General features: G+C 40.4%; 2 protein-coding genes across 2 annotated transcripts in view; one reads left to right on the top strand and one right to left on the bottom strand.

The window, feature by feature from the left end:
- Positions 1-17,500, top strand: part of TFEC (transcription factor EC) — a 380,439-nt gene that overhangs the window by 346,796 nt on the left and 16,143 nt on the right. The gene's annotated exons all lie outside the window — the stretch shown is intronic.
- LOC310687920 (uncharacterized protein) overlaps positions 1-17,500 on the bottom strand; it is a 71,177-nt gene that overhangs the window by 49,443 nt on the left and 4,234 nt on the right. The window contains exons 3-4 of the mRNA XM_083463879.1: positions 3,392-3,583; positions 325-415 (exon numbers count right to left, since the gene is read on the bottom strand). The gene's annotated coding sequence lies outside the window, so the exon portion shown is untranslated. The remainder of the gene's footprint in view (positions 1-324; positions 416-3,391; positions 3,584-17,500) is intronic.

The raw sequence follows: 17,500 nt of genomic DNA, 5'->3' as shown, positions 1-17,500 counted from the left end.
ATCCCTAAAACAATCAAGACAATGTATTTCAATAAAAGAGAGGATCGATTTCACAACAAACACTTGATTTATCTTTATTGATTAGAGAGGATCCAGTGTAATTTTAGTGAATTATGTCTGCCTTTCATTTCCCAGCAGAAATTTTTCTTGTGATGATCAAAAGACAGATCACAAACTACTACAAGATCTTTTGTGCGCTACCTACATAATATCAAGCTAATTACCTTTCAAAGAAACATTGATGTGCAAATGGACAAAGAATAATTTCTTCTTTATGCTTGGTACCTTGCTGCAAATTCATAGGACTGAGCTTACAGCACTTACCTAAGAGCCTGATGTCATCTTCTCAATTCATTAATACAGAAAATCAGGACTGCACTAAGAGTCGGTGTTAAAGGAACAAATCCAAGATGATCTTAGGAGAGAAGAATTAGAAAGATTAAGAAAGTAATATGATTTTTCTTCTTAAAGAGGAGTAATTTCAAGAGAATAGTTAACTCTGTAATGCCTGAAACTTTTTAAATAGCAAAAAAAATGAAGACTGACTGAATTAGACAGCTATAAAGACTATCCAGTGGTGCTGAATTTTTGATATCGTTGCTAGTACGTGATAACTGAGGGCTAATTGGAACTAAAAAGGCTAGTTATTTTGTCAGACCAAAGTGCATTAGTTCCAGTCAATGTCTTTCTTGTCTTGTGCATTTTTAATCTGCTACAACGGTGATAAAAAAGTCTAACTTTATCTAATAACATCAGGAGAGAACAGATCATCTGGTCATTTCATATTACTCAAAGCATCAGTAATGAAAAAGGTGTCTAATTGCTCATATTTTCATGCAGTGACCAATTAGTATGTTTACTGATATTAAGTATGCACGGCTGGGTATAAATCCACAGGCATCATCTGAATTATCATGAATGCAGCCTTTCATAACCTTTACAGAGGAAAACGACTGAAAACAAAGATTAAATACAATTATTTACTCAATACACCTTATTGTACTTCCAGGGGAAAGTAAGCCCCTTTTTCATATTCTTAGGGAATATGCATTTTCCCACACATTTAAATAATCTTCTTGCTGAATCAAGGAAATCACAATGGTTGTTAAAACCTCGTATGATAAAGGAGCTATGCCTTGGCATTTTATTATTTTGCCTCACATATTCCGATTAATGCATTTGCATTCGAGATGGATTTATTAGCTGTGATCTGCCATATATATATATTTTTTTCTGTATTCATCTTTCATTTATTTTTGGTGCCTCTGTAAGAATAGGATCCATTTTGTTTATGGGTTTAAGTACTAATATTAACTAATATTAATTAAGATCTCTTAACTAGGGCTAAGAACTAATATTGTAATAAAAAGAGGCAGACAGTCCCCAGAGTGGCTGGGGAAACCCAGCTAGATGGGCGGGGTATAAATAATATATTATTATTATTATTATTATTATTATTATTATTATTATTATTATAACGGATCATGATGGGGGAAACAGAAGCTTCCAATTTATCTTTTAAAAACCAAGCACATAATTTGGCCAAAGCAGGTGGGTTAAACCACAGAGCCTAGGACTTGCCGATTCGAATCCCCGCGACGGGGTGAGCTCCCGCTGCTCGGTCCCTGCTCCTGCCCACCTAGCAGTTTGAAAGCACGTCAAAGTGCAAGTAGATAAATAGGTACCACTCCAGAAGGAAGGTAAATGGTGTTTCCGTGCATTGCTCTGGTTCGCCAGAAGCGGCTTAGTCATGCTGGCCACATGACCCGGAAGCTGTACGCAGGCTCCCTCGGCCAATAAAGCAAGATGAGCGCCGCAACCCCAGAGTCGGCCACGACTGGACCGAATGGTCAGGGGTCCCTTTACCTTTACCTTTTTAAACACATTTAACAAAGCAATCCAAACTATGGAGTAAATTATGCTGGTGTAACTTACCCTCCAAACTCCATTCAGGAGCGGTACTGCTGCCAGTTGAGCTGGCTCGAACCCAGGAGACAGAAAACAAGCCTTTACACCACCCTTTTTGCCAGTGTAAATTCACTGGGTTGCACCAGGTCACATGGGCAAGCTGAAGAGTTTGGAATAGGGTTAGCTCTCCCTGAACTGTCGGCACCATACCCAGGGCACTGGCCAATAACGTCTCCTTTTCAAGACTTACCCTGCATTTGGCTCAGCCAAGTGAGCCCCTATGGCAATCACACAGGGTCCCTGGACATTTCACCATCTATTGATCCCTGTGCCACCACTTTATGTCTCGCTGCCACCACCCAGGCCCCAGCTGGTACAATACTGAGTCCAGTCAGGGTTAAATTGGAACATAAACTTTTGTTTATTTATTGCTGTTTAACAAGCGTTTGGTTTCATAAACAGTATCGGTCAATTACAATCATGGGGTGCGTATCCAGACCTATAACTTCCGCTACCTGCTCTCAGTCACTAAACCACCTCTCAGATATTTACTTGTCTTCCTAGCCCCTATTCCTGACTCAGCTTATTTTGCTACACTAACTCAACCTACCCACAAACTCTATCCCAGTTCACTCCCACTCCAACCAACCACCCAACTCCCAACGAACTCCCCTTTCGCCCCTCCCAGAACTGGTTTTATAATCCCTCTGACTCCACCCCCTGGGTCCTGATTGGGTAACCTGTTTAACTATTTCTCCTCCAGCACTCTCATATGTTAACATCATTTTTTTTAAAAAAAAAAAAGATATTTATTAAAGATTTTAAACATTGAATTCCCAAACACATATAAAACCATCACCCAAATACAACAGACAAAGAAACACAGAAAAAAGCAAAGAAAAAAAGTAACATATAATAGAAAAGATACAACAAGATCCAATATTCAACAACCATATTTTCTTAACCCTTTGGACTTCCTCACATCTCCCATTCCTGCGTTCCCAATTATAAAATTATAAGCAGCAAATTATCACCCTGTTTCAACTCCTATCTTGTAATTTTCAAATATTATGTCTCCGACTTTAAATATTTTTATCAGATGCTTATATACTTAATTTACATAATAATACTCCAAAATTCATCTTTTTCTTAAACATCACATATTCTCATATTTCTTTCAACTAAATTGCTGGTGTCGTGTTGTTTTCAGACCTGCATCCTTGTTAACACTCATACAATTTACAATGTTTCTGTAAATAGTCCTTAAACTTTTTCCAGTCCTCTTCCACTGCCTCTTCTCCCAGGTCTCGGATTCTGCCAGTCATTTCTGCCAGTTCCATGTAGTCTATCAGTTGCGTCTGCCATTCTTCCACGGTGGGCAAATCTTGGGTCTTCCAATATTTTGCGATAAGTATTCTTGCTGCTGTTGTTGCATCTCATATGTTAACATCACAGCCCCAACTAAGCCAGGTGGAAGACTTACCCCCAGAGTATCTCCAGCTCAGGTGGAATAAAGGACTTCATCCAGCGTAGCTCTGGCCAGGCTGGGCCACCCATGAGGTAGGGTGCAGCAACAACCTCAGGTGGCAGGCTCCACGGGGCAGCAGATCCTGATATAGATAATTATGCCCCCCCCCCTTGTTCCTGTTGCAGATCATCCCTCGGCCCTTCTTCCCTGGTGGGGAGGAGGCACCATTTAGTGGTAAATCTTGGGTAATCAAAATGTCTTGGGCAGGCCCTGGTTCAGCCAGAGACACTGCCTAGTCCAAACTCTGCTTGCCCCAACTGCCCTTGGGTTTGGGTTGCTTCCCAAATCCCATTCATTTCAAGGAGACAAGTTTAAGCACGTGCTTAACTCTCCTAGTCAAATTGGTGGGACTCAAAATTGGCTGGATCATTTCCTAAACAGTTCCCTCCCCCCATTTGTGTATTATCAGATTTTATTATTTTTCATTGCTAACTAAAAAGATGTAAAGGCAGCCTTGGACAGCCGGGGGGGGGGGGAACGTTGTTGACAACAGTGTTAGGTTGTTCAGCTCTTTCTTTCTTCTTTTGGTCCAAAGAAAGAAGAAAACTGAATCTGAGCTTAAGAGGGAAGATTGTTTCCCTTCGTGTATCTTACTGGATAGCTTAGTTGGTTAGAACATGGTGCTGGTAACGCCAAGGTTGCAGCTTTGATCCTGCAAATTCCTGCAATGCAGGGGGTTGGCCTAGATGATCGTCAGGGTCCCTTCCAACTCTACAACCCTATCATTCCACCTTTCTCCAGAGACTGAAAAGACAACCCATTGTCTGTGCACAATAATATAGCTCTATTCATACATGACAACCCCCTGTATGCATAAGAAACTGCTACAGGATTCAAATTGTGGATCTAAACCAGGCATGGCCAAACTTGGCCCTCCAGATGTTTTGGGACTACAACTCCCATCATCCCTAGCGAACAGGACCAGTGGTCAGGGATGATGGGAATTGTAGTCCCAAACCATCTGGAGAGCCAAGTTTGGCCATGCCTGAGTCACAGAACTGGTTGCACAACTAGATTCCACTAGATTCCAAAACTGCAGCAAGGGACTAAAAAAATATGTTGCTTTGCTCATGGTAGTTCCCCTCCCCGCTGTGTTGGGAGGAAAAGTCTTCAATTCAGTAGTTACCAGCTCCTAATTCCAGTTTTTGGAAAAGAGCTCCAACCATTAAGGACTCAGGGTCCCAAATAAAATCCCAACTTAAGCTGATTGCTGCACGCGTGCACGCGCACAGACACACAAACATTTAAATGATATTTTGTTTCAGAAGCTTATTCTATACATAAATAAATATGTGATTTAAACTATTATATTATGAAAGGCTGCCTTATAAACACACTTAAAGTCCTAGTCTGTGCTTTTTTTCTTAAAAAAAATAGGTCAGGGGTACTCTCATTTTGACTCGAGAAAATCACCATTTTATTGTTCAAATTGGGAAAAATAAATACAGAAAATGGACATTCACAAAATGTTTAGGGGTCTGCGTACCCCTGCATACCCCCCCAGAAAAAAGCACTGGTCCTAGTCACTTGTGAGTCCCACTGACACTAGTGAATTTAGCAATGTATTATCAGTGGTAAGACTGCACCCCAAAAACAGTACATTTAAAAGAAAACACAGTTGAGACCCTTCTAATGTGTTCTGCCCCATTGCTTTCATATTGGCTGCTTACCTGGCCACCTTGGGAGCAACGCCGGGGTTAGCTGTGGGGATTGGAAACAAAATCAAGATCCTGGGTGGCTTTAATGACAAAATAATATTGTCTAGGAAAGGGCTATTATTATGGTAGCTAGAACAAACCTCATAAACATGACCTCTTCAAAACAGATCTGTGTACTTTTTTTCCTTTTCTTAAGTTGCCTCTTCCTAAACTAAAATAAAAAGCAGCCACAGATTACTGCTACTTTCTCAAGTTCACTTAAAAGTACAATATATAAGCTTTGTTTTATATAATTAGATTAAAATTGAATCATTACAAGATTTGCATTTTTGTTGCCTAGACTGAAACCTTTTTCTGAAAGAGTCAAAGAAGAAAACCAAGCTTTTATCTAGAAAGGGAGTTCTTGAATTTTAATAAACCAATAACAATGTTATTGTTGGACAGGTAATAATTGTCTCCATATAAACTGAAAAATATTGTTTGGGGTGATTAATATACAAAGCTGCATTATGCATTTGGGAGTGTTGATGCATAATTTTTAGTTCTAATGTTATTATGTAATTGAGAGAACATGTTCATTTGCTCTAATAACTACTAAGATGCACTTAATAAAATGAAATGTAATAATACTTGTAATTTAATCTATTCATGGAAGTAATTTTAAAAGTCTACTATTCTCCTTAATGTAGATAACATTCATAATTTATAAAGTGTTGTGATGCCGAATTGACAATGCCATTGTTTTTTCCACTCTGAGATGATTCTGCAGCCTTCATTATCTGCATACCAACCTCAGGATTATCAAGGGCAAACAAAAGATAATTAACACCAGAAATAGGCAAATGCAGAAGCTACTGACTGAGGTTTTTCATTTAATGCAATACCTCAGAAAACCTGGGAAATGGAGTAACTGTTAAAAACCATTTTCCCCAATGCAGAAACACACTTTTTATGCATATTTAAGTTTGTAGACTTAAAATGATATTTTGGTTCTAAAGATTATTTCTCAAAAGACTAATTGCTATAATCTCTACTTACCACCCGCATTATGCGAGTAGAAAAAAAAGAAAGAATTATTCAAAATAGAGAATTTCAATGCTTTACACTGGACTATTGTCTACAGTAGCAGACTCATAGTAAGGACACCTGTGCTATATATATTTACACATTTGCCCCCTGACTTTTGAAATTATATTTGTTTTTGGGTGCCTCATTTTCCATGAGGACAAACAGGCCGAACAGAATAACCTGTAAAGAGTGGTGAGTTCTTGAGTTAAAGCTTATATGAGTGCATGTGGGGGGGGGGGGTTCTCATCTATTGGCACTAGGCAATAAAATAAAATAAACGGAAACATGGAAATTCTAAATCTTACTAATTTATTTGGGGACAAAGTTAAATAAAAACTTGACAGAACTTAGTTCCTCAGTTATGAGCTATGACCTAGAAAGCCTCATGAAGTATTTGGGACAAAGATAAAGATTTGGAAGCGCTTTGTGCTTTACACCATCTTCAATTGCAACTTGACTAATACACGTAGTATTACCTGTATTTAACATGGTGGTTCCATTCCCGGCCCTCTGAAGAGCCTCGCCCCATGTCGTCCCACCCTCTTCCAGGTCCCAAAAGGACTTACACGTCACAATTGCGTGTCAACTGTACTCGCTTGCATGAGTAATTCCTTATTGTAGTACCTTGTTTACGCCTGCTCTGGACTGCATTATATCGCTTGAGCTGCTCTGGATAGAGAATTGCAAGTTGTCTTGGATGGCATTTCACTCCCCATAAAATACAAGGTTCACCTCTTTGGAGTACTTCTGGATTTGGCACAAACTAGTTAGGGAAGCGGGTGGCACTGTGGGTTAAACCACAGAGCCTAGGACTTGCCGATCAGAAGATCGGCAATTCGAATCCGCGCAATGGGGTAAGCTCCCGCTGCTCGGTCCCTGCTCCTGCCAACCTAGCAGTTCAAAAGCACATCAAAGTGCAAGTAGATAAATAGGTACTGCTCCAGCGGGAAGGTAAACGGCGTTTCTGTGCACTGCTCTGGTTCGCCAGAAGCGGCTTAGTCATGCTGGCCACATGACCCAGAAGCTGTACGCCGGCTCCCTCAGCCAATAAAGCGAGATGAGCGCCACAACCCCAGAGTCGGCCACGACTGGACCTAATGGTCAGGGCTCCCTTTATCTTTTTAATGAGCAGCTGGGGCCACAAGAACATTCATCAGCTTAATCTGATATGCTAGTTTGTTTCTTTATATAGTTTGTGGAGCTCTTTTCACCACTGCTGTGCACCCAAAGCAGTTTCTAACACAAGATAAACACCACGGCGCTTAAAACAAAACGGCAGCTAAGACACAAATTAGCAGCAGCAGAATAATAATAATACATAGAATCCTGCATTACACAGCAGGCTCAGCCAAACCCTCCGAAAGCCTGGAAAAACAGATGTGTTTTAATTAAGCAACAGAGGCTCACCAGTGATGTCGCCATCTGTGCCTCACCTAGACAGAGCGGACCTTGCCAGTTGCCAGTCTTCTAGTGAGACCCAGACTGGACTACTGCAACATGTTGTGTGTGAAATTGTTTATACCTTCAGCTGGTACACAAGGCAGACTTCTGTTAAGCAAACAGAAGATATTGTACCAGGTTAGTACCAGTTGTTTCTGGACCCAATTTAAAGCGCTGATTATGAAAGCTTGGGACCAGGTTAATTAAAGCAACATCTACACCTGTACAAAACTGAATATTAAGGTATGTATTTGAAGCCCTGTCGAGATGCCTGCCAGCACAGGAAACTGAACTGGCGAAAACAAAGCCCATGGTGGCCCAACAATCGTGAAATACAATCTCTAGAGATATTAAGATGGCCCCAGTCTTGGATATTCTCAAACAGGCCTTTTTACATTGACTTACAGCCACTCTGGCTGGGGATCTGATAGTGTGATCTGGATCTGGTGGCTGTACTTTTTAATGTTGGACTGCACTTGGTTGTTAATTTTAATAATATGGGGATACAGTGGTGCCTCGCAAGACGAAAAGAATTCGTTCCGCGAGTCTTTTCGTCTTGCGATGTTTTTCGGCTTGCGAAGCACGGTCCGTCGCAACTGCGCCTCTTCAAGCGGCTTTAAAAAAAAAGCGCAAGACGTTTTCGTCTTGCAAAGCAAGCCCATAGGGAAATTCGTCTAGCGAAGCAACGCAAAACCGAAAAACCCTTTCGTCTAGCAAGTTTTTCGTCTTGCGAGGCATTCGTCTTGCGGGGCACCACTGTACACTGAAATGACTGAGATGGTATTAAATCATATTCATTGTACTTTATTGTCGTACTTTGATATAAGAGCCTTTGGAAGAATTTTATTATTGAAGGGTGGTATAGCAATTGAATGAATAAATGTATGTTTTGAAATTGATTGAAGTGAATGAAGACAAAATATAACAATTATTTGCATAAAATATATATTTGGGCCAGTGAAACATCACAGACAAATCAAAACCAGTTAATTGACCATATATAACATGGATTTAAAGGGAATGGAAGCAGAACTCTTAATAGACAAAACAGTTACTGCTTACAGAAATGATATTAACATTGCAAAGTCAAATATTAAACCACAGCTTCTCAGGCTCAGTTTCCGGATTGTAACATGAATAGTAGTGGCTCCTTGCTGAACTTGTTTTGAGCTAGCGAGGTTAGGTAATACTGTATAAAACAGTAATATTGTATATGAAACCCGCAATTCACAAAACCATGTATATGAAGTTATAATGGTTGTGAAACAGCAAATATCTGCAAATACTTCCTGCTTCTCTGTGAATAATGGGAACTCTATGCATTTGCTCTTCTCCAAATCCCACCTATCATGGGATAGAGTTGCCAACTGGCCAAGAGAAAAACCAAAGCTGGCCTGTTCCTGAGCCTTTAGAAGCAGCTCGAGGTGCAGAAATCAGCAGGGACAAATAAACATTATCACTTCCTTCTACTAGAGCCTCGATAGCTGACTTGGTTGGAGCGTGGTGCTGATAATGCCAAGGTTGCAGGTTCAATCCCTGTATGGGGCAACTGCGTATTCCTGCCTTGCAGGGGCCTGGACTGGATGATCCACAGGGTCCCTTCCAACTCTACAATTGTATTATTCTATATGGCACTGAAGAGGGCTTGGTTAAAAAGCATCCAACCCTAATCCAAACCTAGAAAGACGCAAACTTGAAGCTGTCACAGGGTTCCAAACCTCTGCTCAGAAATCACACTTTTAAACTCATGTGGCCCGTGTCTTTCTCCGCTAAAAACTCGCTTCAAAATAAAGTTGATCTGTAGGTAACTTTCAGTAACTAGGACTCCCAAGGACTCTCTCTTCCTCCCTAGGACTTCCTCCCACTAAGAACCCCAGATCTGCCCTGTGAGTGCCGTATTTTTTGCCCTACAGGACCATAGGACGCACCTAGTTTTTTGGGGGGGAAATCAAGGGGGGGGGAATTATTCCCCCCCCCCCCAGGTTTGCACAGCCATCCCCAAGCTAGAAGAGGGAGACGGAGCGCTCCGTATCCCTCTTCTGCCTTCAGGGACAGCCTCCGATCGGAAGGTCAGCGGTTTGAATCCCCGCGACTGGGTGAGCTCCTGTTGCTCTGTCCCAGGTCCTGCCAACCTAGCAGTTCAAAAGCACACCAGTGCAAGTAGATAAATAGGTGCCTGCAGCAGGAAGGTAAATGGCATTTCCGTGCACTCTGGTTTCCATCATGGTGTCCTGTTGCAGCAGAAGCAGTTTAGTCATGCTGGCCACATGACTCGGAAAGCTGTCTGTGGACAAACGCCAGCTCCCTCGGCCTGAAGTGAGATGAGCGCCGCAACCCCATAGTTGCCTTTGACTGGACTTAACCGTCCAGGGGTCCTTTACCTTTTTACCTTTAGTAAGAAATGCAATCAGCTCTCGGTAACATACTTCCAAAACATCTCACTTAGCCACACTATGTTATTGTGATGAATGTTGGGTTTCTGTGTACCGGGACTGGAGTAAATAAAGGGCTCATATCCAGGTGGCTGCCAACCTGCCACAATAAACGAGCCTTTCCACACTTTGCCATCATCCTGAATTTATTAAAAAGCTATTAAAATTACAAACTACCCAACGCAGTGCAATCCGGTGTTACGTAATTAAAACATATTGTTGCAGAATTGCTCCAGATGGCTTTGCTGGTTTTAAAGGCTCAAAGTTTATAGCTGCATTGCACTTTAGCGAATATAATGAGTATCACCATGTCCCAGGGCCTCTCAACAATTCTGATAAATTTATTTATTTACAGGGGGTTTCCCCCCCCCCCATACTGCTTTCGGCTCAGTGAGATGAAATGCGATACAAAACGAAAAACAATGTTAACGAATTGCAGGCAGCAGGGGATTTAAAGAAGCACCAATTGCCCTTTTGTGGTAAATAGGAAACTGCAAAATAAAAATAAAAAACATTTACATGTTTACATTTAAAAGGTGCAACTGTGAGGAAGTTACAGTACAATAAGCAAAAATATCCTACTTCAAACATCTCCTAAGCTGTTAGGTTCTGGAGCTGAGCATTATCAGAATATCTATCCCTACCTATAAAGATCAAATGTATGATCCCTCAGTGCTGTACATACTTCAGTGGCAGATCCCTCCCTAACATGCCAATCTCCCCTTCTTGGGCAATGTTCTTGGGCAAGTAGTCGTGGACCAGATCCTGGAGCTCTTAGAGGAAACTGATTTCAGGTGGGGTTTAGGCACAGAAACTGCTGTGGATGCCCTGTATGGGGATCTCTTGCTGAGGGAGAGGCAGGGAAAATGTGTCCCCGTAAATTCTCCTCACCCTCTCAGCAGCTTTCAATACCATCAACCATGGTATCCTATCTGCAGTGGCTGTCCGAGTTAGCAGTGGGTGGCTTGGCTCTGTGGTGGTTCTAGTCATATAGGTATCTGTCCAAATAAAACAAATATCATATGACAAATATGCAAATGTGTGATAGAGAAACCAATTTTGCTTCTGTATACTTAATATTATACATTTTTAAAAGCTATTAAAAGATATATTCTAATTTTCACTGGCATTATGAGTTTATCTTTCCACATTTTCACAAGAGCAATTTTGCAGGTTTTTTTGCACATCTTTTAAAGTGTCTGCAGTATGCATGGTTTCATTTTGAAAGCTCACTATAGACTAGGATTTGCAGAGATTTGTATTAAATAAAAGGGAATACTTAATACTGAGCTATCACAGTGAGCCAAAATAACCTGTGCTCTTCATATCTGAATATTTTAAAGCAGCTCTTACCTTCACAATATATCTCCGATTACATTATTGCTATGGACTCAGATTCTCCATTCATTTGTTTTATCAAGAGCTTTTTTCCTCTTTTAATACGTATCTTTAAAAGAGAATGGGCCTATTTCATAACCAGGGATTGCTCTTACAGGGATCTCCATAGATATTACATATAGGTGTCTACAAGAACACATGTTTGTATTGACAAATGTGTGCATTAAAGAAAGCCATCTGAAGAGTTTGGAGTTCTTCCTTTCTTGCTGGTTCCTACAAATCTACACTCCTGACCTCAGTTATATCACACTTTTTATTTATTTATTATGCTGCTGCTAGCATTCTCTAGGCAGATTCTACTCCTACCCAACAAAATGAGAACAATGTGGAGGTAGATCTGTGCAGCATTTTCAAATTTGCAGTTGTCCCCTTCTTTACTCCCTTCTCTCAGACAAGGGATGTCAGTTGGTTTTGTATCTGATATGTATGAATTTATTCTAGCATCTTTCTTACACCAGAACTGCTCTTTTCAGAGCCACTGACCAATCTGATAAGAGAAGTTGGCCTGAGATCAGCTGCTGGAAAAATGGAAAACAAGCTCATGGGAAGAGCCTGCAGGATCAGGCCAATGCCCCATCTAGTCCAGCATACTGTTCTCACAGTGGCTAATCAGTTGCCTGCAAGAAACCCACAAACAGGATTCAAACATTTCCCTCTTTTTGTGGCTGCCAGCAACTGGTATTCAGAAGCAATACTGCCCGCAAACGTAAAGTTATTTTATCACGTCATATGCAAGGTACCTTAAGACCAGACTGAGATTTCAGCTACCCATTGTATCAAAAAGTTACATTGCGTCCAACATTAATCATGGCCAGAGCAGACCCACTGGAATTAATGGGCATGACAAACTTCAGAAGGTCTACTTTGAGTAGAATTTAGCTGGATTCAATGCTATATCCAAAAGTTGTTGGGGTTTTTTAATCCATCATCCTATCCTCTTCTAGTTTGTTCAAAAGAAAGAGCTTCATTCCATAGAGAATACAACAGACCAGGACTTAACCTTAATTAAGTCCCCCTTAAGCTGCAATCCGATATCTACTTAACCTGGGAATGAGCCGCAGTGAAATCAATGGGACTTACTTCCATATATAGTATTGCACTATAAAAGTTGTGCTATGCCTGGGCAGTGAATTACAAGAAGTCCTGTGCTGTGGCTGCTTTGGTGATTTCTGCTGCAACGCATGAAAATACTTTGAGGCAAAGGAGCAGATGTCCCATATGGATTCTTCATCAAGAATGCGGAAGCATTCTGTTGTTAAATTAAAAGCTTACAGTATTAGAAGGAAGGGATATTTTACTTTGATCATTCTGAGTGCTGCTGTGTACCCCTGGAGATTCCATGGCCCAGTCACTGCTGGGGCTTACCTCTGGCATACTATATCCTAGTTTTTAACAACAGCACATGCAACTCCCTGATCTACGTCATAAATTGTACACTCCAACTAAGACACCCAACCAGATTTCTGGGTGTGCAGTTAATAGTAAGTTCTGATTCTTAAAGTTGTATGCATGTGATTTCTCTCATGTAGCAATGAAGCTTAACCACCCAGTTCTAAGAATTTCCTCAGTAGTTTCTCGCTGCAAATTACAGGGTTTTTTCCCCTGAACTATTCTAAATACTTGTCAGGACAGAAAGACAGGCAAACATTCCAGTACACCCTTTGGTGAACTACTGAAAATTGCCCTGCAGTTGCCTAGATCATTTCAGATAATCAGGTGTTTGGATAAAAGTTATTTATACACTGGGCAGAGATAGTGAAAAATTAAAATGTCATGCAAAATCCCAGGGCTCCTTGGACGGATGTTCTCATGTCTTGCTAAGCATTAGCAGGTTCTTCTTACTCTCCTCACCACAGAAACTTCTGCAGTGGGAACCCGGTGGAACAGTGAAAGTTAATGGATACAGATATTGCTGGATATAAAATCTACAAAAACGGCACAGTTCTCTGTGATGTTGCTTTGCAAATTAAAGAACATGTATCATTCAATCAATTAATAATCCAGTCTTAGAACAGCCTTATGTACAGAATCAGAGCAGAGGGGAAATACACAACAAAAGATGAAACTCTTTTCATTGAATCCAATGAATCCACCTAGAGCCAATAGGGAGATGCCAAAAGAAAGAATACATCAGTAAAAATTAGTAAATGTAATAATAACTGTTGGTTTTAGCTACCCTGAATTTTAATGTAATAGTAAGTGGGGTCAGGTCCTTTTCCATCCCCCATGTGAGGCTTAAAAAACAACAACAACCAACCCTCCAATTGACACTAACAATCAGGGAACTGTCTACCTGAGGTCCAGGGGCTGGCATAATTTTTGGCCTTTCTCAGGACATGTCCGGAGACACACTTCAGTCCACTGTGTGTGAAGCACTGCCAGTGGAAAGAGATCTGTAGCATCCAATGATCCTAGAAGCTTGGGAATGCTCTCTTAGGAGTTCTGCTCCTATACTATTGATTGATTTATTCATAATTTAGTGTGTGCAGTTGTTGTTTTTTAAAAAAATGCAAATTCTTTTGGAACAATATGCTGCAAAGCAGGTCAGAAATACTACAAACAAAAAGGGAAAATTCTCAAAAGTGAAAGGATTAGTTAAACAAAAGCTGAACTCTAAGGACAAATCTCTCCAGAAGATCTGAAGGTTATTTAATCCTGGTATTGAAAGAGGCTCAAAGAACAATGGACCCAAAAGGCTGCCATCATGGTTAAACAGCAGTGTCATGGCAGCTATAAAAGCAGGAAGATTTTCTTTAAAAACAACAACACAGAACTCTCTTCCCAAATAATAACATTGTTAATAATGATTATAATTCATATGAGCATTTCAAGTATTCGGAGCACTTCACATAATTTATTTTAGCAATTAAGCTGAAAAGGGAGGACATGAATGAAGAAAACAATGGGCTGAATCCAACGAAGTCACTATGTGATCTGAGAAGCATTATTAAGGCTAGAATTGTAAAATTAGAGCAGGATTATTCTTGCTTAGGGAGAGAAAATGTCACCCACAGAAGGAAGTTCCACATCGCCATTATAAGGTTCTAAGTTGATATTAATAATCATGTAGACGGGGGGGGGGGGAGAAGGATCTGAGAGGCACAATGGTCAGGATTCCAAGCCCACACCTCTACTCTCCTGCCACATAGTAAACTGAGGAAATGTTCAAGAACAGTTTGTGATATGACATGTTCAAAGAAAGAGGTAAAGGTAAAGGACCCATGGACTGTTAAGTCCAGTCAAAGGCGACTCTGGGTTGCCGCACTCATCACGCTTCAGGCCGAGGGAGCTGGCATTTGTCTACAGACAGCTTTCCGGGTCATGTGGCCAGCATGACTAAACTGCTTCTGGCGCAACGGGGCACTGTGACGAGTGCCAGAGCACACAGAAATGCCATTTACCTTCCCGCCGGAGCGGTACCTATTTATCTACTTGCACTGGCGTGCTTTCGAACTGCTAGGTTGGCAGGAGCTGGGACAGAGCAGAGGGAGCTCACCCCGTCACATGGATTAGAACCGTTGACCTTACGATTGGCAAGCCCAAGAAACTCAGTGGTTTTAGACCACAGCGCTTAGAACAATTCTACCAAACATGCTCAAAATCTTGGGCACACCTAAAGAAGCAGTAGCCAATCTCCAAACTGAGAAAATGATGAAATCCAACCTATGTAAGTAGAATATTATGCACATCGGGATTTTTAAAAAGCCCATTATCATATAATTTGATGGAGTCGAAATAGCTACTATCCAAGGAGATAAAAGTTATTCTGGCCCAGTTTGAACATAATATTAAACCATAGTTAGTTTTTTTTTAAAGATATTTATTAAGAACATTTTTTGAATATAAGAAAAAATAAAAAATAAACATACGAAATAATAAGCAGTTAAAAACACACATTAATTTTCAATAACATAACTTCCATACACTTATTTCCTCCGACCTCCTCATACTTCCCTTCTTTGTATTCCATTTCAGTTTGTTAGTTCAGCAAATCCTTGCCATTAAACTTTTACCCATTTATAATCCTTTTTTCATATCTCCTAAAGCATTACAGCTGGAAACCGCTTAGTTTCTATCCAACATCTTTCTAACATTCATTAATTTTACAATATTTCTTTAAGTAGTCTTTAAATTTCTTCCAGTCTTCTTTCACCGACTCTTCTTCCTGGTCTCGGATCCTGCCAGTCATCTCAGCCAATTCCATGTAGTCGATCACCTTCATCTGCCATTCTTCCAGAGTGGGTAGATCTTGTGTCTTCCAATACAATATTAAACCATAGTTTAGAGCTACATGAAGGAGCCTAGTTAGGGAGGTTCTATGTCACCTAAGGAATTTTGTTATTTTGCTATCTTCAGATTAGAGCTGGCAAAAAACACTGATACTGTAGAACGAAAAGATTGTGGCATTCACCAAGTAATTAGAGAAAGGGTTTCATTAAATTGCTTCCCCAACTTTGTTTCTTTCTAATCATTTTGTTGATTCATCAGCATTTTCTCTTATCATGGCTTATTTCATGAAACCAAGAGTTTAAACTATGGTTTGTTTTGGTTTGAAATGTAGCAACAAACTAGTTAGTTCAAACCAGGAAGTGGATGCTTTCCATTTTTATACCGAAACAAGACAAATTCAGAAAAGATCATGACTTGTTTTATCTGGCCACTGTGCTTTCAGGCTCTAGAAAAGTCAAAGTACTGTAAATGGCAGGAGGAAAAGGGGGTTTGAAGTTAGCCAAGTTTCATGACTTGTTCCCTTTCAATGAACTGTTATTTAAACTAAATGTGGCTCCTAGATTGTGTTTAAACTAGAAAACAGATGCTTCCACTGTCTCGTGGCTATGCTAGAGAAGAATAGGGGAGGAAGCAGCTTGCAAGTCTGAGACTAGTCCACGTTTACAGTGGTGCCTCGCAAGACGAAATTAATCCGTTCCGCGAGTCTCTTCGTCTTGCGTTTTTTTTGTCTTGCGAAGCACGGCTATTAGCGGCTTAGCGGCTATTAGCGGCTTTAAGAAAAAGGAAACAAACTCGCAAGAACTCGCAAGACGTTTCGTCTTGCGAAGCAAGCCCATAGAGGAATTCGTCTTGCGGAACGACTCAAAAAACAGAAAACTCTTTCGTCTTGCGCGTTTTTCGTCTTCCGAGGCATTCGTCTTGCGAGGTACCACTGTATTTGCCTAGCACTAAACTGTGGTTTAGCTTTACATCCAAACAGGAAACTGCATTCAGGCAATGAAAAAAGGAAAGCTAATGTCAGGAATAAGACAGGGGACTAAAGGGAGCTGTATATGTAACATATGCTTATCAACATAAGAGAAATATATGTCTTTGTGTTTATTAAGTCCCAGTGAGAGCTTATTTATCTGAAAACAAATGTATCAAATAAATATGGCTACAATTATGTAAAGTTATGGCTTCCCGTTGCATAAGAGCTAGAAAGGGAAAACAAAAACGTTCAAGTTTCTGGAGCATCTTCACTCTGAAAAAGGCTACAAACACTGGGGCATTTTAGTTCAGAAAAATGACAGGTATAGAAGAACATGAGGGAGGTTTATAAATTATGACCAGTGAATATAAAAACACAGTGAATAGAAAGGGGGAGAGGCAATTCTTAAATTATATATGCCAGCCTTTCCCCACAGGACACCTACCCTTCTCCTCCCACCTATGGATTAGTTATAAGCATTATTACCTGTCTGGTCACATCTTACATTTTCTTTATTTATCAGTTTGCCTCTATGCAACATCTGAAGAAGTTTACTAAAATAATTTAAATAACTTTACAACTATGAATCAAAAAGATAAAACGTTTTACAATAAAGCAGCAATAAAACAACCAGATAAACATTCCAATTAAAAGAAGTGTAGCCATTAAAAACACCATGGAGCAACCCACCAGGGGGAGGAGGGGGCTTTTAAAAAAACCCCACAAATTATAAACTAGTACCAGAATTATTAGTGAATGACCTGACACACCTGAAAAGGGGAAATGCTTAATGTAGGTGCTAGAACTGGGAATGTCTTGACTCTGACACTGCCATCCTCACCTCTGCAAAAGGTAGCATGTGGAATAG

This window comes from Podarcis liolepis, assembly GCF_965112155.1.
Source record: "Podarcis liolepis genome assembly, chromosome: 10".
Taxonomy (NCBI): domain Eukaryota; kingdom Metazoa; phylum Chordata; class Lepidosauria; order Squamata; family Lacertidae; genus Podarcis; species Podarcis liolepis.
Note: the sequence above shows the minus strand (reverse complement) of the source record. Positions and strands in the feature narration are given on the sequence as shown.